The sequence below is a fragment of the Heliconius melpomene genome, chromosome 17 (assembly GCF_056956725.1).
Source record: "Heliconius melpomene rosina isolate 202511_hmr_F chromosome 17, ASM5695672v1, whole genome shotgun sequence".
In the NCBI taxonomy this organism is placed as follows: Eukaryota; Metazoa; Arthropoda; class Insecta; order Lepidoptera; family Nymphalidae; genus Heliconius; species Heliconius melpomene.
In genome coordinates this window covers 2434119-2457339 of record NC_140405.1, presented here as the reverse complement: position 1 = coordinate 2457339, position 23221 = coordinate 2434119, and the positions used below count along the sequence as shown (strand labels likewise).

The 23221-nt window shown below is 32.5% G+C and overlaps 1 protein-coding gene across 2 annotated transcripts in view; it reads left to right on the top strand.

Annotated features, from left to right (window-relative positions):
• Window positions 1–273: 273 nt before the first annotated feature.
• LOC146529808 (B-cell receptor CD22-like) overlaps window positions 274–23221 on the top strand; it is a 158997-nt gene continuing 136049 nt past the window's right edge. For both annotated transcript variants that reach the window (XM_085200449.1, XM_085200448.1), the window contains exon 1: window positions 274–523. The gene's annotated coding sequence lies outside the window, so the exon portion shown is untranslated. The remainder of the gene's footprint in view (window positions 524–23221) is intronic.

Here is a 23221-nt window from a genome sequence, read left to right as displayed (position 1 = left end):
ATGTGACGTCGGTCTTTGCCTAAACTATAGTGGCAATGCTTTAGCTATAAATATAAACATTTTTCTCAAAAGAAATATCCCAAAAATGTCTTCTAAACACAAAACTTTCTCGGAAAGAAGAAAAATCTCATACTAACATACTTGTTGTCCTAAACAACTGTACTATAGCACCCAAGGGGAACATCCGTCAAAACAAAACTAAAAACTAACTTATGAATATTCGCGTAGAGCTTATAAGCTAGTGTCAATCGGTCTCGCGCATGCGCCCTAGTGAAGTTGGCGCAAGCTTGCCTGAGAATTTCAGTAATTGGCCGAATGCGCTGCCGTTCGGACGTATATCGTGGACTAATATTTGATGGGCTTTCGTAATGGTGGGAAGGACTTGGATAAACTTTGTGTAATGTATGTAACTTTTTATTTGTGAATAATTGGTAATTACATGGAATTTGAATTTAGTTTGAGTTTTCTAAAGTAGTTTTGTGATGTGATGTTGAAATGGACTTGTGGATTTTATTGACTTTAGGTAAGTTATTTTTTTAACACAATTTTTTTATAATTATTTATAGATATAATTATTTTAAAAGTACTATCAAAAATTGTAGAAAGTTGGAACTTTTTCAATTTGTTACAATTGCGAGTTTTAATTATTTATCTGAGTTTAATTTTAAGTACATTATTATTTGTTACCATTTACAATATCAAAAGTGCTTATAACTTTTTACTGCTATTACCATTTCCCGAAAAACAGCATAATAATTACTTTGCTAGTAATAATAAGAGTAAGACGCCTTTTAAGTAATTATTTGTCACATACTACATCGATGCTGCCGTCCTTATAGATAATATTGAAAGCTTTTATATGTACACCATAATTTTTACTATTCATGTTATCGCGCAATTACTAAAGTAGTTGAACTACTTCTAACGATCATGTTATTACCGTATATTGATGTTTCGTAAGTATATAAATAGTTTTTACTTCTAATAAGATTTCTTTGAGATGAAATTAGAAAATAATATTAGACGTTTTGTTGCACTTAGGTGGAAAGCGGAGAATGGAGTGTCTTAATACAACATTCTCTCTGTCTATCCTGTGATATTTCAGAAAATAGAACATATTTTTACGTGAAGATGTTTTTTGTATATTATTAAATTTTAATACAAAAATTATAATAAATCCACAGTAACATTTATTATGCTATTTCGAATATGGTATTAATAAGTGAACTAATAAAAGCCTTCTAACAATAAAACAGGCTATAACTGTGTATCTAGTCTCATAAATAAAATGCTTATTTATGATAATATCCTCATATATTTATTTTATGGCGAGGCAAAGCGTGGCGTTGAGTTCTGCCAATACCGCATACCTCCAGAATTCGGCAGAAAGTGGGGAACGGAGTGCTTAACACTAGGTTCCCTCTGCCTACCCTGCTGTATGCGGGATTCAGCGTGAAGAAGATTTATTTATTTTATTAAAGACAAAAATAAATTACTTTGATAAGCTTGCTATTAAAACGTACTTATCCTTTTTCTAGGCAAAGATTTTTTTCTAGAATAGTTTTCAAAAATATAAGTAAAAAACTACTTAGTTTTTTATTAAGATTTATATAACATGTTATAATATTAGACTGATTTTGCAATTTAATAATCTGTAGCATACTATATACTGGATGCCGTCGATATCGTGCGGTGGACAAATTCTTTAACTTTATTAAATTGATATGTTTCAACCTCTTGAGTTGAGAGCTTTTAGGTAAGTACCCACCCCGGGTTCAAATCCTGATATAATTGGGACGATTATATGAAATATTTTAAGAAAAAAAATACTAATGAGTATCTTATTAGACTAACATATTATAAATTTTAAGGTTTATAACACAATCTGTTTAATAGAAAATAGAAAACATACAAAAAAAAATGTTTGATGTGACTATTACAGTAATGGTATTAAATTACCTTTAAAGGATATATGTGTGTGTATATGTATAATATACATTGTATTCCATTTCGTAGATATTACCTAGTGAGTACCTAGTGAGTGGTATTTGTTATATGATTAATACAAACATTTCTCCAGAATATAAACCGCATAATTTAACACCTAAACTTCATTATAATGGTTTTGTTGAAAGTTTTACAAAAAATTTTAAGAATATTCACAAAATAATAAACATAAGTAAAACTCTGTCTATTTCTCTTTGCTTACCCTGCGGAATAAAGCTTTAATTGAAAAAAAGTAATCAACTCAAAAACATTTGATCGTACGCATTAAAACACGCAACGATTTATATCATGTATATTTTACTTATTGCAGAATCTGTTACAATTATATTCAAATTCTAATTAACATACCCAATTACGGTAATATCAAAAACCCTTTATTGTTTTGTTTAGCTAAAATTGTTCTTAATTGAATATAAATTTTGTTTTGAACTGAAACAGAGTGGCGGGCAGAGGTCCAACCCTTCTTTAAATAAGGAAATTACCTTTTCCTTTTTATATGTTTTGGGCTCGTTTGTGTTATTTAGAAGAGTGAATTTTCAATGAGTACATTAGGAAAGAAATGTCTATGATAATCTGTACTAATATTGTAAAGCTGGACAGTTTGTTTGGTAGAACGCGCTAATCTCAAGAGCTATTGGTTTGAATTAGATAAATTCTGGAATAACTTAATATATTCGTCGTCTTGGCCCTCATGGCACATGGTCACAAGGGTGTGACTTAACGCGACGGTAATGGGTTCGATCTACATTCGATGAAATGAACTAGGTGCGGGATACAGTGTGAAGCTGATTATTTTTTTTATGAGAAAAGGACAAGGCAAACGAGCGTTCGGGTCACCTGATGGTGGTCACCGCCGCCCACGACCTCGTGCAACACCAGAGGAGCTACAGGTGCATTGCCGGCCTTTGAGGTGGAGATAGACGCGCTTTTTGAAGGTATCCATATCGTACCGACCTGGAAACACTCCCGCGGGTAGGCCATTCCACAGTTCGGTGGCGCGTGGATTGTATAAGCATTGTGATATACAACTGAAAGTTTGATTGAAAGCAAAGATTGCATAATAAAAAATCTTAAATCGTACTGGCTGTAAAAATGTAGGAATATCTGATGTCTATATTTTTTCTACAACAGTAAAATATTTTTATAAGGACCAGCGAGCTTTGTCCTTTCTGACATTAAACAAAACCAATGTCAACGTAACATGTCACTACAGTACGTACAGTCGAAACTATAATTACATTAATAACGAAAACCACGATTTAACCTTCAATGAACGAGACACGAAATGTTTGAGTTTAGCATAAATGAATGTAGTAGTTCGTGTAAACCCTACTCAATAGTACAATGGGACATTATTTTTGACCTTGGTCAGACCCCGCTGAGGCTAGCCTGGTACTACGAATCTAATCGCTGAAGCCAAAATCAACTATATTACATATTTTTTTAAGCGTCACGCTGTATCCCGCTCTCAGCAGGGTAGACAAGGGTACCTAGTGTTAAGATACTCTGTTCACCACTTTCCACCAAATTCCGCAGGCATTCCGTGTTGAGTGAAGGAACTTAACGCCACACATCGTCTCGACGCCAGAGCGAAGACATGAAAATATTATTTCGATTGGGAATCGAACCTACAACAGTCACGCTTTGCCCCTCTGAGCCACGACTGGCCCCCAATAAATATATTACATAAATAGTTTAGTAGGGTCCACTTCTTACTGTCCTTGGGCGTGCGTGTCCATCGTCTTGCATCACGCGAACTGGCCGTACAATGGACTTTTGTAACTTGGGAAAATAATTTATTATACTTTTCTGTAAGTGAAAAGGACTATTGTTTTTTGTTGATAATGAAATAAGATTAAATTTCAGTTTCATAAATATTTTATATGAGTTTATTATGTTTTATTCGTATTTTTTGATATAATAATTAAAATATTAACGTTAGTGGTCGTGTGTACTGCAATGCTGTCATTGCGACTTATTTATACAAATATATTTTTTTGTTTTATATAAAAAAACATTAAAATGAATGAATGAATTTCGTATTCAATAGTAAATTTAATCTATTAAATTATTATAAATATTTGATATTTTCGTAGGTATTTCGTAGGCCAATTGTGCGTTAACAAATAATATTTAGATGATCCACTGCATATACACAAATAAATGAAAAAATATATAGGCGAGAATATGCCAAACAATTCAACGCAAAGAGTATTTTTAATAAATACTTTTCTTTTTTTTCTTGATATCTCCCGGCATGACAACCTCTGCCTATTTCAGTCAGTTTTTGAATCGCAATTTCGATGTTATTCAAGAATCGAACTGAAAAAAGACATACCAATACCACGTGACAGTCAACTAACAATTTCACAGCGGAATACAATGTTGTATAATAATAAATCGTTCGGTTTAAGCAGATGAAAGGTCGTTTTTCACAAAACCCCTTTGTTTACAACCACGCAACTAAGCTGAAAAATTGGCACGGAAAATTTTGACGCGAAAATGGTTTTCGTTGGACATTGTTTGAAGAGACTTTACTGGATGGTATTTGTATTGTCGAACTAAAAGTGGATGTTTTTTTTTTTGTTTTGGAAGTATCTTAAAGTTCGTTCTCTGTGCTATTTATGTTTGTGAAATATTATTTTAAAGGAAAAGTATAAAATATAAAATGTTTTTTTGTATATTGTAGCTTATAAAACAGAAAGTTAAATTTGAGTTCAAATAATTCAAAATAAAATAAAATTCAAAATCAAATGGATAATAAGTCTAAAATGTTATATCAGATTCAACTAAAAATTGAGGTAAAATAAAATACCAATATAAATTTTAAACAATAATGCTTTTGTTTTCTTAACTAATTCAATTCTAATCCCTAATAATAAATATAATATAACATATATAACTATATACTAATACTATATTTTTGAAAATTCACACTTAAAGGCTACAGAATAAGATTTTTTTGCAAATTAAAATAAAGAAAAAAAAAACAGTTTATTAATAAAATCTTTTCACTACTAGCTATTACAATGAATATATACAAGAAGAGCAAATCAAATAAAGTAGCTCATATATCGCATAAAAAAGGCAAAATGAAACTTAAAATAAATAATAAGGACTTAAAGTAAGATCTGTTGTTTGTGACAGTACTTGAAGTATAAATTCCAATACATTGATTATTACGAATTGTAGGTCGAGAGCGTACTTGTCTGAATGCTTGTAGATGATATATGTAATATGTGGGGTCGCAATTATGGAACAATAGAAAATGGTCTCAATATGTTCATGAAAATGAATTTAATTAGCTAATGTTTATTTTTGAATTATTTGACTATCCAGTAAGATAAAGCATGGTATTTTAAAATTTTTAAAAAATCTTCTTTTTTTGTTGCCTCTTCAATGCTGGAAGTTGATTCAAAAACTCTGCTCTGTCTAATATTATGGAATAGTTATTTCATGGATTTAAAATTGGAATGCCGTATGCCTGAAGAGTCTTGGGCGAAGTCTTCTACCACATGGACTCCGAACTCTAAAAGGAGAATTGGCAGACCAAAACAGAGATGGCGAGACGAGCTGGACCATTATAAGCCTGACTGGCTGACTGGTGCTCAATAGCGCGAAATAGACAAGAGTGGAAGAAGTGGAGGGAGGCCTTTGCCCAACAATGGGATAGTACAGGCTAGGGAAAAAAAAGCCAAATTTAAAATAAAGCAATAAACCAAAAACTTTTAACATAAATCACAATTAACATTAACTTTAAATTAATTCAACAACAGACAGACAAACCCAAAATTACTGACGGTCCAGTTAAAGTTAATCCTGCGGTTCTGTAAGCTATAAGATTTAGTCATATTGAATAGCTGTGAGTTAATGTTCAAAGTAGATAAGCCTGGCTTTATTAGGTTGTGGCTTAGTTGACACCAAACGGAATATATAAATATTCTATGGGATGTTATATTGAATTAATAATGGTAGACAGAATAGGGGGTCAGAAGTTATGTCTATTTGTAGTTTATTTTGTGTGAAACAAGTGCGTCTTTTAGATAGATTGCGTTATCTTGGAAAGTTTTGTTTGTTTTTCACTTTGATATTAATATATAAGTATTTTTTTTTTATTTTACGCTGATATTATTATTATGATATTAGAGTAGACCCTACATATATTAGTAGAGTAGATAGAGAGAACCTAGTGTTAAGACACTGTTTTCCACTTTCCATCCATTTTTTTAGGTGTTGCAATTCAACGACGCGATTTTCCTTGTTAGCAGAGCATATCAAGAAAATACATATAATTAATTTCCTAAAGTCAAACCCACAACTATCATATTTGCAGTCAGGTGCTGTGCCCCATTATAAGAAAGATAAAAAAACAAAATATCACCCACCCGTAATATCAGCACTCCATTAGAAGTTATATCTAAACCATTTACCCCATTACCATTAAGAACCGCTAACCCCTCATACAAATTGTTGCAATATACAATAAAATGATCCGTCTAATTTAACTTCAAAACATGTATGTATGAGAAATATCATACATTAAATCGCGAAATATTCATGGATAGCGTCCTTGCGGCCGTTCCCAGAAAGTCGTTTTTCATGCCCAAATTACGTCCGTACCTCGACCGAGTAATACACTGACGTTTTATTTATGTTGCGTGAAAACTTATTTTGTTCTAATAAAGTGTTTTTTTTTACATATTTATATAATACAAAAATATAAAAAAAATATTAAAAGTCCTCTATATATATGTAATAATTTATATGCTTGTATGTTTGTATGTAAATAAAATAAGTTTAGGCTTTGGGCCAATAGGTAGACGCTATCGTAACGCAGGAGCACACCTCCTGGCTGTAAATTGGTCGACTCTGGGTTCGGTTTCCCATTGAGAAAGTCAATTATTATTATTTCGTCGTTATAATAAAGATAAAACGTGACGTTTAGAGTCGCCACTCAACACGAAAAGCTTTTTAAAGTTGAGAGTGCCTTAACACTGCTTGCTATATACAATGTCAACTTTAACATATCAAATAACAGAATTTATTGTCGGACTCTGCCAAGGAGCTACCTACATTAGCAACGGCATCTAAATCAATTTCTACCATATCCATGAACAATTTACTAAAACATCATATCCATAATCGACTGCTATTTTCTCTAGTGCCCTGTTCAAACCAACCTTGGTACTTCCGGCTCGTATTAAAACAGTTATCGCACAATCTTAACTGCGCTGTACTCGAAACTATGGCCTCTACTGAAAATGATATACTTATATTTAATGTACACGCAATAACTGGCGTTATCACGATGCTGTAGAGCCCATTTTGCCGTAAAACATATACCGTTTACAAATACCCTATTATTTTTCATTATTAATTTGATAAGATGTGTGTACGCTGCTGACCGTATTTTATTTTAGATTTTGTTATGTAAAATGTCGTAATTTTTCATTTGTTAATAAAATTTGTTAAATACTTTCGTGTGAGGAGATCGAGATTAAAAGTGAACTGAGTTATGAAATAATACATTTACTTGATTATAATTCTTTTTTATTTTTTATCATCTGAATAGTAATTATATTTGTGTTATTTTCATCTATCGACTCTTGTACGTGAAGGTGCGGTGTTAAATTCCGCCATAAAACACGAAATATCGAGTAGTAATCGAATTAGTAATTTTAACGTGAAAATGTCTCACTTAATTTTCTTAAGAAAATCATAATTTTTATCAAAAGCTCTACTCAACTACGCTATAACAGTAATTACATGCTCCTGACGAAGTTAATATGGAAAAGATATGATAATTTGTCTCTGACTGTTAACCCAAAGCTCAATTACCTTGGAAATATCCTCTTCATTATACTTACAAATATTATACAATATTCTTATAGAAATCTCAACGTTTATATATTATTTTTGTTTTGCCAATATTTTGGCTGTGATAATTGTAATGCAATGATAATTAATCATAATGCTCTAACGTACATTGTCTGCATATAGCAGGCCAGAGGGAACTTGGGAACCTAGTGTAACCACTAAGTTCCCATTAAGATACTTTTATTCTGCCGATTTCTGGAGGTATCGCGTGTGGAGTGGTGGAATCAACGTCAAGTTTTGCCTCTAGGCAATATCAATCAATATTTCATTTCCTCGGGTGGGAATCGAACCCACAACCTGTCGCATTTACTGTCGCACGCATGTGCCTCTGCACTAAGATTGGCTTCATAGTTTTTCAATTGTTATGTATACATTTTTCAATTATCACCATCGACGTAAAACATATAATTACATATAGATAATCTAGAAAACAATGAAATCAAAAAACACTTATGGAATTTTAATTAAAATATTCCAGCTACTCTATATTACACTACACACAGAACTATGTCAAGACGGCTCTCAGCGTTCAATATTTAATGAACAAATAAGATGGTTTATTAAATTAATTAATAATTTCCAGAAGAACGACCCTCATGCCGAATAGTTCGGTGGCCTGACGTAATAAGCTTCCCAAAGCTCTTAAGTTGCTACAAAGAGCGAACTAAGAAACAGCCACGAAACTTGTTCCGACGAAATATTTTTGGTTGCGTTGGCTATATCTTAAATAAGAAACACGTGAAATTTATTAAGGTTATGTCTTAATAATGTATAAAGTTTGTTTTTTTTATATATTGGCGTAGTAGTGATGATATATCGTTTAGTCTTGTCAGAGGAAGGTCGTGGTGTCAGTCCAGGTTAGAACAGTGACGTATTTTCATTAATATCTCTTCTAGTGGTTAATCTAAATATTATACTAATTTTATTCCTTTTGACTTATAATAATATAAATAAATAGATATGAAATAACAGTGATATCACATTTTCAGCTTAATTCTAGTTTGATAATTGATGTTTTTGATTTTGTTACACCAGTAGCCAATGACTATTGAGAATCGAGAAATATTGTTTAACTTTCACACTTATATGAAACGAAATATTTGTCATAATCTTTATCCTTAAATATAAAATACTATAGTTGCAATACGAAAACGCGTACAAAACTTAAGCCGTTCCCCAATAAATAAATTTCTTTGATACATAAAATAGCACCCAACTCAACCAATTTTAAAACACCAAGTCTCTACTAAACATCCGGTGAAACTTTACAGCTTAGTTGAAGTTACGAGGCGCTCGTGTCGAACTCTCCTAATTTTCTCGATCACATCCGCTACGAAGTGATTTCTGATGTCTACCATCTGAAAATGACACTGTCATTAAATAACTTTTAACTATAACATATTGCCTTTTTGATGTTGGGTTTTAAATTTTCTTCTTGTTTTAATTTGTTATATATAATATGTGAACCCATTGTGGCACAAGCGGGCGTAAAAGCGACGGATGTAGGTTGAATTCCCTTTCAGAGGCGTGAAATATTGAATAATTTCATTTCCTCGCCCTTATAAGGGGGCAAAACTCGGGTTTTTCTTTGCCGAATTATATTTCAGTACGGTTTTTATTGTATTTATATATTGTCCAATCAAAACTTATGCTTAAATTAAAAAAATATTATGTATATATATATACCTCATATTTACGTAAATTTTAATTAAATTAAAAAAAAAAACTTTAGAAAGTGTAAAAATGTATAATAGAATAGAACGCTGTGATACTTTGTTCTAGTATAATTAAACTGGCCTTCAGATCTGGCGGCCAGTGAAGCAATTAAGGGAATCCAGTTAACATAGATGCAATAGCTGACGACAAGTGAATTAATTATCGCAATCTTAATTTAGTATTATCACACTATATATTGTGTATTTTGGTTAACGATTTATATACTGATATTACTTATGTTTTTTGTAAGAAGGGTAATGTTTTTAAAGTGAGTAAGTGTCCATGGTCTTTGGCGCGTTCCCCATTAATCTCCGATTACGTTAGTTGTTATTTAGACGTCATCAAACATGTTATCTCATTAAGATATTAATTTTTTTGCACTGAGCCCTCGGTGGGTAAGCCCAACTCGCACTTGACCAGTTTTTTATATTAAAAAAAATTAAATCTACAACCATCACAAAAACAAACGCTTTTCAACCGCACTCATATACCATTCCAAATATACCCTCTAAATTTAGAAACTACTATACTCCACTGTAATTTCCACGCATATGAGCTTGCACTGCCTACTACTTAATCCTGCAAAACAGCCACTAAGCAGAGACTACTCTAATGATGAATAGATTCAGTTTTGACGAACACCGACCATCCATATTGCTTTAAACTCTATTCGGAACGTATTATAGCAACTAGCGGAGAGGATTTGCTCAAAATCGATATATGCTTGATGTATTGACGTTGAGTATAACGGTGTTGTACATTAATTATTTGTTTTAAATATTGTAAATTTGTAGAGACAGGTATGGGTTCGATTTTGATTTGGGGGAATGTATTATTTATATATCCATAGCATTTTTAGTGAGGGTTATCATGGTGTAAGGGCACAAGCGTGTGAGCGATTCTCAATCGAGGAAATTAAATATTTAATATTTTAATTTCTCTGCTTTGGTTACTACTTCAGAAAGTACATAGTTGAATCTTCATGTTTTATTCCACAGTAAGGTAATTAAAAAGAACCTACTTTCAAGATTTTCCGTTTGCCACTTTCCGTTAAAATATCTGAGATTGGGTGTAGAGTGGCTAAGCTTTATATCATGTCTAAGAAGAACCCAGTGTTATGACACGGTATTCCTCATTGTACACCAAACATTAACAGTGCGTCTGGAGTTCCGGAACTTAACGCCGCGTCTTGTCTAGGTATCAAAGCGAGGAACTCACAATAATTCATTATTTCGAGTGCGAATGAACTTAATACCGTACCGTTTATAAAAATATGAAGCACGAAAACAATATTTTTTTTCCTCCTTGCTTAAATTGATTGACTTTGAAATATGATGCAATTTATTCTTATGTAATAAAATGCATATTCTTTACATTCCACTTTTCTTATTATAAAATTTTACATTACTATAATATTATTAATTGTTATAATGTTCGAGATAGAGTTTCCGAAGGCACGACTTTCAAGACGAAAGTGCTGACATTCTCATGATTTGCATAACTTCATTTTTCCATTTCAAATTAACTGTTCGTAGGCAGTGCTGTGGTAGTTGAAGTTATTCTAAGAGAACATTTCAAGTATTTAACTTACAATAAGTTAAATACTTAAAATTTGCTGCTATGAAAACTTATTGTAGGCACCATCTTGCCAAAATTATTCTTCATCTGACTAAGCGACAGGATATTAAACTTAAATCAAAATCGTGGAGTGGTTATATAGTATTTACTATTTTTCAATTTCTTTTTTTACCGCAATCTTAAAAATCTCTCAATCGGAGGATAGAATATTTTATCACAGAATTTTACTGTATATTCTCCAATAATGTAGAAGACGCGTAATCTAAATTTAAGTATGTAAGTTAAACTTATCTTTGTTAGTTTTTGATGCATCCCGCATGGCATGAGACACAGGGATACTGAAAATTAATTAAAAAACTCAGTTGCTAAGTGGCGGGAATCGAATCCACAATCGTCTCATTTACAGTCAGACGCAACTCAGGTGCTGAAGTGACGGCAATATTAAACATAAGTAAAGAAAAATTTAAAAAAACTTGAATAAAAATGAGAACTTAAAATCCGATATATGAATTAACAACAGAAATATAGAAGAAATATAAAACGAGCTGTTACATTGTTAATAACTAGTAAGGACTCTTACAATGGTTCACCTAATTCCTTTTAGGTAACCTAGTCTCTCTCTAGGTTCGGACAAAAATACCCAACCAACATTTTGTACGTGCAGCCAATTTCGACGTTAATGTCGTTACGTGAGCGAACTCATCCCTTGCCATTAGTTTTTGCTTCCATTAGTTTAAAATTGATCTTGAATTTTTGATTATTGATGTTTACGAGAAAAAATTATAGATCAGGTTCAATTATTAAAAATAAAGTTGTGACCCGTTAGCACAAGGGTGTGACTGTCAATGTGGCGGTTGTGGTTTCGATTCTCAGCCGGGCGAATGAAATAACTTTGGTAACGGAGGCACAGCTCGTCGTAGAGTTCCTCCACTCAACAACAATAATAATGCCTCCAGAATTCAGCCGATAGTGAGGAACGGAAGCGTCTTAATGGAAACGGGGTGTTTCAACACTACCTCCCCAGGTTTTCTCTGTCTACCCTACTATACAAGTGCGAGAAAAACAAAATATTCATAAAATATACATATACCCACATAAAAACGTAAATCGGATAAAAGAAATCATACGCCTATAATAATTTACTCATCAAAAACGACGTTACGTTAATAATCTCATAACATATTATTATCAGAGGAAAACGAAAACGACCGGTTTATTTCGGTAGGGAAGATGTCGTGAAAGTGACATGAAGTAATGACGTTTGGCGTTAAGTACTCGCCGTGAGAGGTTCGAGAGCTACTCGCGTACCTCTTCAGTGGGTGTGCGGAGACACCGTGTAAAAGAAATTTAATCTGTGAAGGGATAGGCAAGAAGTATTCTTTTAGGTTTTTGTTTTGGTTTTTTTGGGGCTGGTGGTGGTTTGATTTTTTTGTAAGCTTGTGGTTTTTATTATTATTATTATTTTACACAGCTTTATTGTTTTCGTGCTGTATTCCGCACATACACTGCAATCCAGGCAGAGGAAACCTGGGTTGTTGAGAACCTAGTGTTGAGACATTCTGTTCTCATTAAAACACTTATATTTCCCACTTTTTATCGAAAATCTGAAAGAACTGCTTATTGATTGGTAGAATTTAACGCCGCGCTCTGCCTCCTTACCGGAGCGAGGAAATTAATAATTTAATATTTTCATTTCCTCGCACTAGTAAAATTTGGGAATAGATTGTATATAACAATGACTTACATGTCTTAACACTAAGTATTAACACACTCCGTCTCTCAATTTATTATTTAGAATTAAATTACAAAGATTAAGTTCTATAACTTTGTTAAATAATATATTAAATACTATATATAAATCGAACGGTGCTTTTTTATATAAATGTATGTAAAATATATACAGACAACAAATTGCTGTAATTATAGTATAATTTTCTCTTTGAAGTAATTAATATATTATTTTCTACTTTTAGTTTTTGTTTAAGATTGTAACAAAAACATTTAACAAAAATTGTGTTTATATTTACGTGCACACCACGTTACTTTATTCTTTCTTGGAAATTTTATGACTGATTTCAATAATAAGAGACCCTTAAGCGAAATTTCGGCCCCTACCCCAAGGGAATATTACAGCTTTCTGGGACAACCCAAAAAATATGGAATATGCAATTTCTTAAGTCAATTCTGCAATATTTTTGATGTACAGAAAAGAATTTGATTTTATTTTAAGCTAGTAACGAGGTTACACATTATGGCTATAGGTATATGAATATCTATAAAGGTAACATGTTTTTACTATATTATTTTAATGTCTGTAGCTTTTTGTTCTGTTCATTTTTCATACAACGGTCCAGTCGTTACTTTTCTATATAGAAAGGGAGACGATAAGAAAAATAAATAAAAAATAAGCATTTTCTGATTTGAGCAACAAAACTTATCTATCCAAGTGAGGTTCAGCAACGAATTAGGTATATACCTTATAATAATAAATTAGTAAATAAAACTGCTTGCACTGGTAAATAAGACGAACTGCGGTATTGAGTAGGTGATAGAGTGTCCTAACACTAGATTTCCTCTGCCTACTTTGCTATATAAAATACAGTATAAATCTTCGTAAAAAACTTCTAAATTTTAGATCGTTTTATATTATACTAGTGGACCCGGGCGCGGCTACGCCTGCTTAAACTATAAGAATATTTTCGCGTCGGTCATACTCATACTATGCTGCCCGAAGGCTAGGTCATTTCGAATCAGTGACATCTCCTATTATATTTATTTTCATAAGGATGAATATCAAAATGTCGCGGTAACGGTTGCGTAGCGACGCGACGGTTGTTATTAACATGGCAGAATAAATTGCATGTCAAATTAGAAAGTACTTTAAAATATATTAGTTTATATGTGTAATGTAATGTTATATAGCCTATAGCACTTCTGAAGAATGCAGCTTTCATATAAAACAAAAACAAAGTAAATCGGACCAGTAGATCCAGAGATCTTAGCGTTCAAACAAACAAACAAACAAACAAACTCTTCCGCTTTATTATATTAGTATAGATAGAAGTATAGATTTTGATAGGCTTTGAACATAAGGGAGTGAAATATGTTGTACAAGTGACGTGCGTTATCGTTCGATGGATGCAATTTATAAATACGCAGGTAGTATGGCGACCGGATTTTTATGTGGCGGATTATAAAATGCATGTTCAATATTTTTATTGCCCGTAATTGAACTAAATTTGAAACTAAAAATTTGCTCTGAAAGTCAGTTTGTCGTATAAATGTTGGTATTTCATGGAATTATATGCTGATGGACGTTAAAGGGGTAGTTGTAGGGTGGAGAAACAATTGTAAATCTTGAAAATTCTTTGATAAATAAAGCTTGGAAACTAAGCATGTAGACATATTGTTTGAAAGGAAAAGACAAAAGTTGAAAGGATATTGTTTAAAATATGTTTAAAATATTAGATAACAAAATCAACTTTATCTTTCGAAGCTGCGAAGGCGCCTGTTCTATTTCGTCTTTTCGTTCTTTTCGTCTATTTCGTGACGCATGAGAGCACTGCAGCAAATAAAATAAAATGCTCAATATTCTGACATAATATTTTTTTTCTATTTGTGTTAGTTATGATTATTTTCTTTCCCTGGTAAGTCGTGTTGGTTGCTTAAGGCACCGGTATTTCCCAAGATCGTTTGTAAGCTTTAATATTATCATAAAATATGCCAAATCCATTTAAGCGCAGTTTTTCTTTCCGGCTTAGTGGCCTGAAAATATTGTTATGGTTCTACGTCGGCAGTGGGAATTTTAATAATGGACCCGCACTTTGGGTGAGAATTGCTACGTTTTATACCTAATAAAGTTACCGAACTCGACGTTGTAGTGATGTTTTGAAAAAGTGCTTTGAAATTTTCGGTTGAATAAATTTCGAAAAAACGAACAAACTCGACTACGGTCAGTGGTTATTGTATTTTAAAAGTTCAGATCGTTAGGCCAATTAATTGTAAAATAGTTGAAAAATATAATTTTTCGAAAACCTCGTTCAACCGCCTTAGTTTACAGTTTTTTTTTCAATTTTAATAATAATGATTATTACTGTAGACTATGTTTTTACTTATTGGCTGCCGTAAAAGCGCTCTGACCACTAAGGCATATCTATCAAGCTACATACATTTATGTCGAAATTCTTCTATATTTGTTTTTCAAGACATACAGTTTCAAATTTTGCCATGTTAAAAGTTTCCAGTATGTTTACAAAAAATATGTTTATTTATGAAATTGCAGCTTTATATACCTTACAGTGTTCATAGAGAACAGAGTGATTATTGGGGTGTTTCTACATATTTTATTAAATGTACATTTTTTTAGTGTCACGCTGGCAGCAGGTTAAGCAGAGAAAAGGGCCCGGAGACCAAACTGCCTGAGCGACAGAAATCAAAATAAAGAAAAAAATATTATTAATATATTAGCAAACCACGATTCTAGTAGAGATACTGATATGAAAATATTAAAAAAGTTAAAATTTAACAAGCTATTTCAATGAAGTGGCAATTACCGATACAAGTAACGGCGAGCTATTGAGACGGACTTTACGTCATTCAAACAGAATTAGATGTTCAGAATTTTATAATTTCTAATAAAAAATATAGTCTATTTAATATATTATATTTTTTTAGACTATATGCTGTACCTGCACAGGGTGGGTACCCTGAAAAAAAAGCAGGGTTGCTAGTGTAAGCAGATATAACCTAGCTAAGGTATTACCATTTTCTACTTTCCGCCGAATTCTGGAGGCATTGGCTGTTGATTGGAGGAACGAAACGCCACGATTTGCCTTGTTACCAGAGTAAGAAAATGAAAATATATCATTTCGTCTAGTGAGAATCAAACCCACAACGGTGCACGTTACTTTACTTCAAAAACTAAATATAATTAAAGTTTATATTAAATTAGAAAAATTATATTAAATCTAGTAAAGACCGGTAACAGGAAGGATGAAGAGATTTTTCCTTTAAATCAGCTTCATCGTAGGATTTAAGAAGATTTCATACGAGGGTTTATGTTTGAAGGTAAAATTGGCAATTTTTGTTTCATTTCTATCACAATATCAGATTTTTGTTAAAATATATCTATTTTTAATATATACACGGTTTCAAATACATAAGAGTAAAAAAATTTTCATTTAAAATAAAGCCATAAATGTATGATTCTATATATACAAGGTGGAATTGTCAGCGCCACTTTAAATGAAACCACAGTTTTAACTACTCTATAAAAGCCTAATATAATTCGGAAAAAAAATAATTCTCAATAATGAAAAAGTTTTTTTTTCAAACAAAACAAATAATAAAATTATTGTTTTAAAATAAAACGCCATTTGTAAAGTATAATATAGGCACGCACACACTTACCTGTCAAATCGGCAACGTCGCACACGTATGGGTGCGTGACACGAAATACAGGTATGGATAAAAATCGTGAAATGTAAAAAAAATCCTACGTCCAAACCGTTGAGGTACCTTGATTAATTTCTTTAGGTCTGGGTTTGAAATATTTTACCCTATATGCAGTTTCAGTAAAAGAAGCGCTCTTCCACCCTGTATATATTTTTTCTATATATTTTTGAATATGGTGTTTAGGCACTTCGAGCCCCATTTTCCGGATCCGGTCGTGGCGTAGAGGCACAAGCGTGCGACTGTAAACGCGACAGGTTGTGGGTTCGATTCTCACTCGAGTAAATAAAATAATAAATAATTTAATTTCCTAGTTCTGGAAACGTGGCAAAGCGCGGCGTTGAGTTCCGCCATATATCAAGAATTCGGCCGAAAGTCGTGAACGGAAGCGTCAGTCGTAAATTGGGGTTCTTAGGTTCCCTTTGTCTACCCTGCTATGTGCGTGAAATTCAACTAAAACTAAAATATCGTTACCATAAAAAATAAATACATATTCCACTACGCTGAATCGAAAGGTGAAGGTGTAATTGATCAATGTATTTCACTCAAGTTGCAGTTTTTCAATCATGGCGGAAAGCAGAGACCAGAGTGTCTCTCCTACCTGTTTTTTCCCGCATATAAGTATGCGGGATGCGCCACGACGACCTCATATGAATACTGTCAATATTTTTTTGTCTACTCCATGAAACGCGTTTGTTTATCTATCCATATGATACTTGGCTCCTCAATTATATTTTCCTTTGTCAAGTTGTTAAGTGATCATTATAATCTTGTTATAATGAAAATAACTTTCATTCTATCACAGGATGTAAGCTAATTAGTACTGTATAATATCTCACGTCCTCTTGAGTTGCTTATATTTTTATAGTATACATAAAAAATAATGTATATCAACTAGTGGATACAAATTTTATTATTATTTGTGTGCCTTTTGATGTATCTGATGAGTTGAGAACTTTCCGATAGTTGTGGGTTCAATTATTTCTATTCGCTTTGCATTCTATCTATTTTCAGATATTCATATAATTGGATAGACAGAGATAATATGACAAGACACTAACTACCTTTTCCATACTCTGTGCGAGTTTGAGACATTTCGTTCTTATTGGCTGAAAGTTCTGCTAGAAATGAGAAGAGAAATAATTAATTTCCCTGAATGGCAATCAAACCTACGACCATCGCGTTTGCATTAGCCTATGCCGCATTGCACTACTACGGCTTCGATAATCAAAGAATATAATTATGACAAATAATGTTTCTCTGGTTTTAATTCATTTTTTTCAAATAAGAGCACCCAAAATTATAAAATTTCTACAAAAAAATATAGATAAACTAAAAAAGTAAACATTCCTTTAAAAAACAAATAATAACGTGGTGACAAAACTAAACCCTAGGATTTGTAATACTTTAATGGCTACTTCCACAGAGTATTTTAGCATCTTATTTGCGAGCTCCCAATGCTATCTATTTCTCACGGTCTATAAACTCTACTGTATATAAGGACTTTCCGAAACAACAGTATACCGGTGGGAGTCCGACTTCGTTACTCAATATCAATTTATGGCTGCTCCCTAGAAAACCGTTTTTATTAGGTGCTTTCAACTTTTAAAAGGTAATAGGTGTGATGGTGTATTCTTGTGTTTGGTAAAGAATGTGCCAATTGAGTTTATGGTTTTAGGGTGTGATGGTTCTATAAATATATTAAAAAAATGTTAATCATAATTTGTAGTAGAACTCTTTAGATATCTTTTAAAATTTGTGAAAAATTCACTGAACTGTTTTTATTTTAGAAATATTTGTATCTAACGTCCCGTTTTTAAACAAAACAAGGATTTTTTTATTGTTTTTTAGATTCATACTTTTTGATACATTTCGCATCCCGTCAAGACCACTCTGGTAGCTTTTCCACGAAATTGCAAACATTTATTTATAAATATTCTTTATTTTTTCTAATACCAATTTTTTTAAATCATTTTTTTTTTTAATTTAGAAACGTAAACAAAATTAACATACAGGTATTTTGGAATGATTGGGTTTGAGTCCCGCTATTTCCAAATTTTAAACATATCTAAATACCAATATAATTTTTTTTTTCTAGTAAAGACTGAATACGTAAAATTAATAACTGATTTAATTATTATAGAATTTTAATAGTCGCTTAAAACACTTAAAATACACTCAAAAAGAATATTTTCAAAACAGAAATTTAAGCTAAAGATACATACTCGTGTACATCATGATTAATACAGTAAAAATTCATTTAAACGATACCACACATTATAAAAATGACATTTTTCCCCAGTAAATAGATACGGTGGCTGTAAAATTTAGGTCGTAGCCCCTCGCTCGCTGATGTTAGCCCGACTCGCTGTAACAAAGCGCAAATTTTATTCAAGGCAAAGACAATAACAATGATATTGTAGTCAAATATAAGACACCTATGCGGTATAAAAGGGAACTGTCATATGCATACTCTTTTATTGCGAAAGCTTCAGCTGTAATATTATAGACATTGCTTTTCTAATTTTTTATTCAAAATATTTTTCTTTTTTTTTCTGTTGTAGAGCCCGTCGTGGTGCGATGAGGCAGCGCTCGGTTATAACCGGTGGTTGTTTGTGGATTTAATTTTCATGGTATATGACTGTTGTTAGACTAAGAGCAGTATTGAGTTTAACCATTCATCACGCATGGCCTTAAAAAAATCAAATAAAGGTAGGGAACCTAGGGTGATAACACCAGGTTCCCTCTGTCCCTTTGTCCTCTGTCTATCCGGATATGCAACAAAGCAATAAGCTGCGTATTTTTTTTAAATTTTCTTTTCTTCTTTCCGAATTTAACTAATGCGTCTTAAATTTAATATTGTTTAAAATGTTAATAATAGCTAGCTTTAAATAGCTTCATACAAAAGGTTTTCTTAACAAAGTTAATTTAAAAATATACCTGATATTTTAATTAGCTTTATTATTTTGAGGGGTTAATAAAAAAATGTTAGCGGTAAATCTAAACATCTACCAGTTCACGCTGTCGTGTTAGCAAGAATGTGTGTTTGTTAGCCTAACCTAATGCTGTTTTTTATAGATCATTAAATTGAGCTCAATGCCGTGTTTTGTGGTTCCAGAGCAGGATATAAAATTCAATTATTCCCCCAGAGATAGAAGGAACCCTCAACCCGACCCGTTTGTGGTTATATTCAGACGTTGTAACACTCTAGTCTAACATTTATGATGTTAGATACATTCAAAGTAATATTTCGACCAGTATATTCAAATTAATTTTATAAAAGCTTTGTTTTAGTTGACCACTCTTTATTGTGTAGAATTAATTTAAAAATAAATTTAAAGCAATATTATTAGTACATATGTACATGTTCACGATGTTGAGGCCAGTCGTGGCCCAGGGGTACAAAGTTAGACTGTAAACACGACTGGTTTGTTGGTTCGATCCTCACTCAAGGGAATTAAATCTTTACTTAAATTTATTGAGTGTCACCACTTATCAGGCAATGCTTCCAGAATTCGGCGGAAAGTGGAAAACGGAGTGCCTTAACACTAGGTTCCCTCTGCCCTGCCTGCCGTGCTATGCGCGGGATACAGCGTGAAGCTGTTTTTTATATATATGTCCACATAGACGATACGATAATGTGACACAATTTCGAATTTGAAATATTTACCTGCTATTTCTACATCAAAGTAATTAACTTTGCTAACAATTGCAGCACTAACGAGATCTAGAGCGGTGCTCGACCGCATGAAACACTTCTGCACTATGCACTATATAGCTCAGGGTTATTTCATTATTTTTAGGCTTACAGGGTTGTTCGAAGCAAACATAGTAACAGGCTAACTGGACTAGGGGTTTTTCCTCTTTTTGATTTTTCATTTTAGGTTATCTTTTTTTTTTCAACTCTACAGTCAGTTATCTATTTTGGATGTTTTTGATCGAATGATTTTTTTTATTTCTCATATTTGTATTAGTTGATAGTTTAAGTTCGTACTCTCCGTCCAATTTCCATAAAAAAAACAAGAAGAGTAGCAGGACTCAAGGCCGCATTTATTTTGTTACTAGAGCAAATAAATGGAAATAATTCATTATAAATGGTAAAGATAATTAATTAAAGCAACACAGAATACAAAAAAACTAAATTACATCGTATAAAGCTACAAATTTTAAAGAAAAAGAACAAACAATTGAGTTCCATTCAGAAAAACAAACGTAAACAAAAGGCTTTTCACGAAATTAAGCGTCAACTAGTTAACGAATTCCTAAAATTGCCGCATCGTATTACTGAAAATTCACATAAAATACGTTTGGGAGCGATTCTTCTGATTTTGAACGTTCATTTTATTCAAAAACTTCGAGTGGACCGACCGTTCGCACGGTGCAATTTTAAATTAAAATTCGATCTGCCAAATAAACCAAGAGAGGATTGCGGACCGACATCGGCGGAGGTTGAGTCATTTTATCTTCATACATTTCCTGGGTTTTTTTTGGGAAGGTTAGAGAGTTTAGAGACCAGTCACTCCGTTTATCACTTCTCCATACTTAGAGATATTGTATGTCGGGTTATGAAATCCAGTTTCTTAACTGATCATGTAAAACCGGTATAAATCCTACTACGAAACAAAATGGCGGCGTGGAGTTCCGCAACTAAACATGTAATGCCTCCAGAATTTGGAAAGTGGGAAAAGGAAATATCTTAATGGGGACGAAGTGTCTCAACACTCTGCCTACTCACGTGCGGGATACAGCGTGAAGTTAAACAAATAAAATCCTACTATATGACTGTTAACCTAGTAGTTTGCCTTCCATTCACATTAATCGCCCAATCCATAGCGCGCTCTCTGTACAAAAGTCTTGAATTTGGACGAAAAGTCAAAAGCAAAGTATATTGATGACAGTTTCTTCTATCTATCTACTATTTACATAATATGAATCTCAAAAAAATCTATATTTATTTATATACAAAACAAAAATGTTCCCACCTAATTTGAACCTAAAACCATCGTATTCAGTCACGCATACTTTTTATTAATAAAAGAATAAGAATGCCGTCAAGTCGCGCGGGAATAATAAAAGGTAAGGAAAATTGATGAACGCCGCGTTACGTCTTGACGCCCCATGGTGTTCCTTTATGTTACCTGCGAGGATACGGAAATATTGCCTTATTTAGTATAAAAGAAAATGTAACAAGATTGCTTGTTTAGTACATTTTGTATTTTAAAATATTCTTACATTGTATTATATGGAATTATAATGTTTTGAGGCCGTCAGCGCAGTAGCAGAGCGTCTAAACACTAAACGCGGCGGTTGCGAGTTTGATCCCATAAGTTTTAGTAAACAATATCTCAAAAATTGGGCAAAAAGTGGTTAACAGAATTTTCTAACACTAATTTTCTAACTACAGCTTAAAAACGTGATTATTATTAAACGAAACGAAGAAAAGACAAGGAAAATAGTTCATAACTAGGAAACAATTAATAACAATTTAATTTTTGATACCAATTAATTATCGTTAGAATTGATGAAGTAAATATTGAAACTCTTGTTGAACTTTAAAATTTAGATTACCCAATGTTGATTTTATACAAAACTTTCAACTTGCGAATTTTGCTAAACAAAAGAGAACAAAAAGCCAAACAGAAGCCCTAAAAGAAGATTACGTAAGAAATTACTTGTTTTAATAAAGAATTCTTTTAATTGGTTGTGCCTTTTCTTATAAATTTCATGTTCTATTTTTGTAGGCCGTTGCGAGATATCGCTTAAAATTTGTAGAGTGTATATATAATACAATTCTATTAGAGAAACGCCATTCTCGTGTGGAAGAGATTTTCTTATAATAGTAGCAGGATAGGCAAAGGGAACCTGGGAACTAAAGACATTCCATTCCCATTAAGGCAAATACATTCTCAATTTTCTGCTGAATTCTCGAAGAAATGCGTGTTGAGTGACGTAACGTAACGTTCCAAGAGTGAGGAAAAATATTAAACATTTTATTCCATCGAGTGGAAATCGAACTTACAATCGTCGCGTTTACCGACGCCGACTCACATATTATTTACCTTATAAAAATAAGCTTAAGATAAATAGTCCGCAACACTGACAATATTACTTTAATAACGTTAACCTGTATCGTAATAAAATATATAAAAAAATAAACCTCAAAAAGTTGGCCAAACAAACGAAATATAAAACGCCCGCCCTCACACCTGTCAATCTATTTGCCTGTTGCTGATATTGCGCCACCTAACATTTTTATGAATTTTATTTGCTTCTCGTGAGAATATAAATTTATATTTTAATGTAGAGGGTAGAGGATTGTTGGTATTTTCTTATTTAGACATTTGTATATAAGTAACTTTATGATTGTTTCTTAGAATTGCTCATAAGTTTATATCGCTTGAGGTTTAAATTTATGATTAGTTTTTTTTTAAGATTAACAAAATTTTCACATTTTCTTATCTTCACGCTATATCCTTTTCATAGCAGGATAGGCAGAGAGAAGCTAGGAACATAATATTGTGACACTCGGTTCCCCATTTTGACAGTTGCAAACTTTTACCCCTGCGCCACGATAGCCTCAATAAAATGTTTC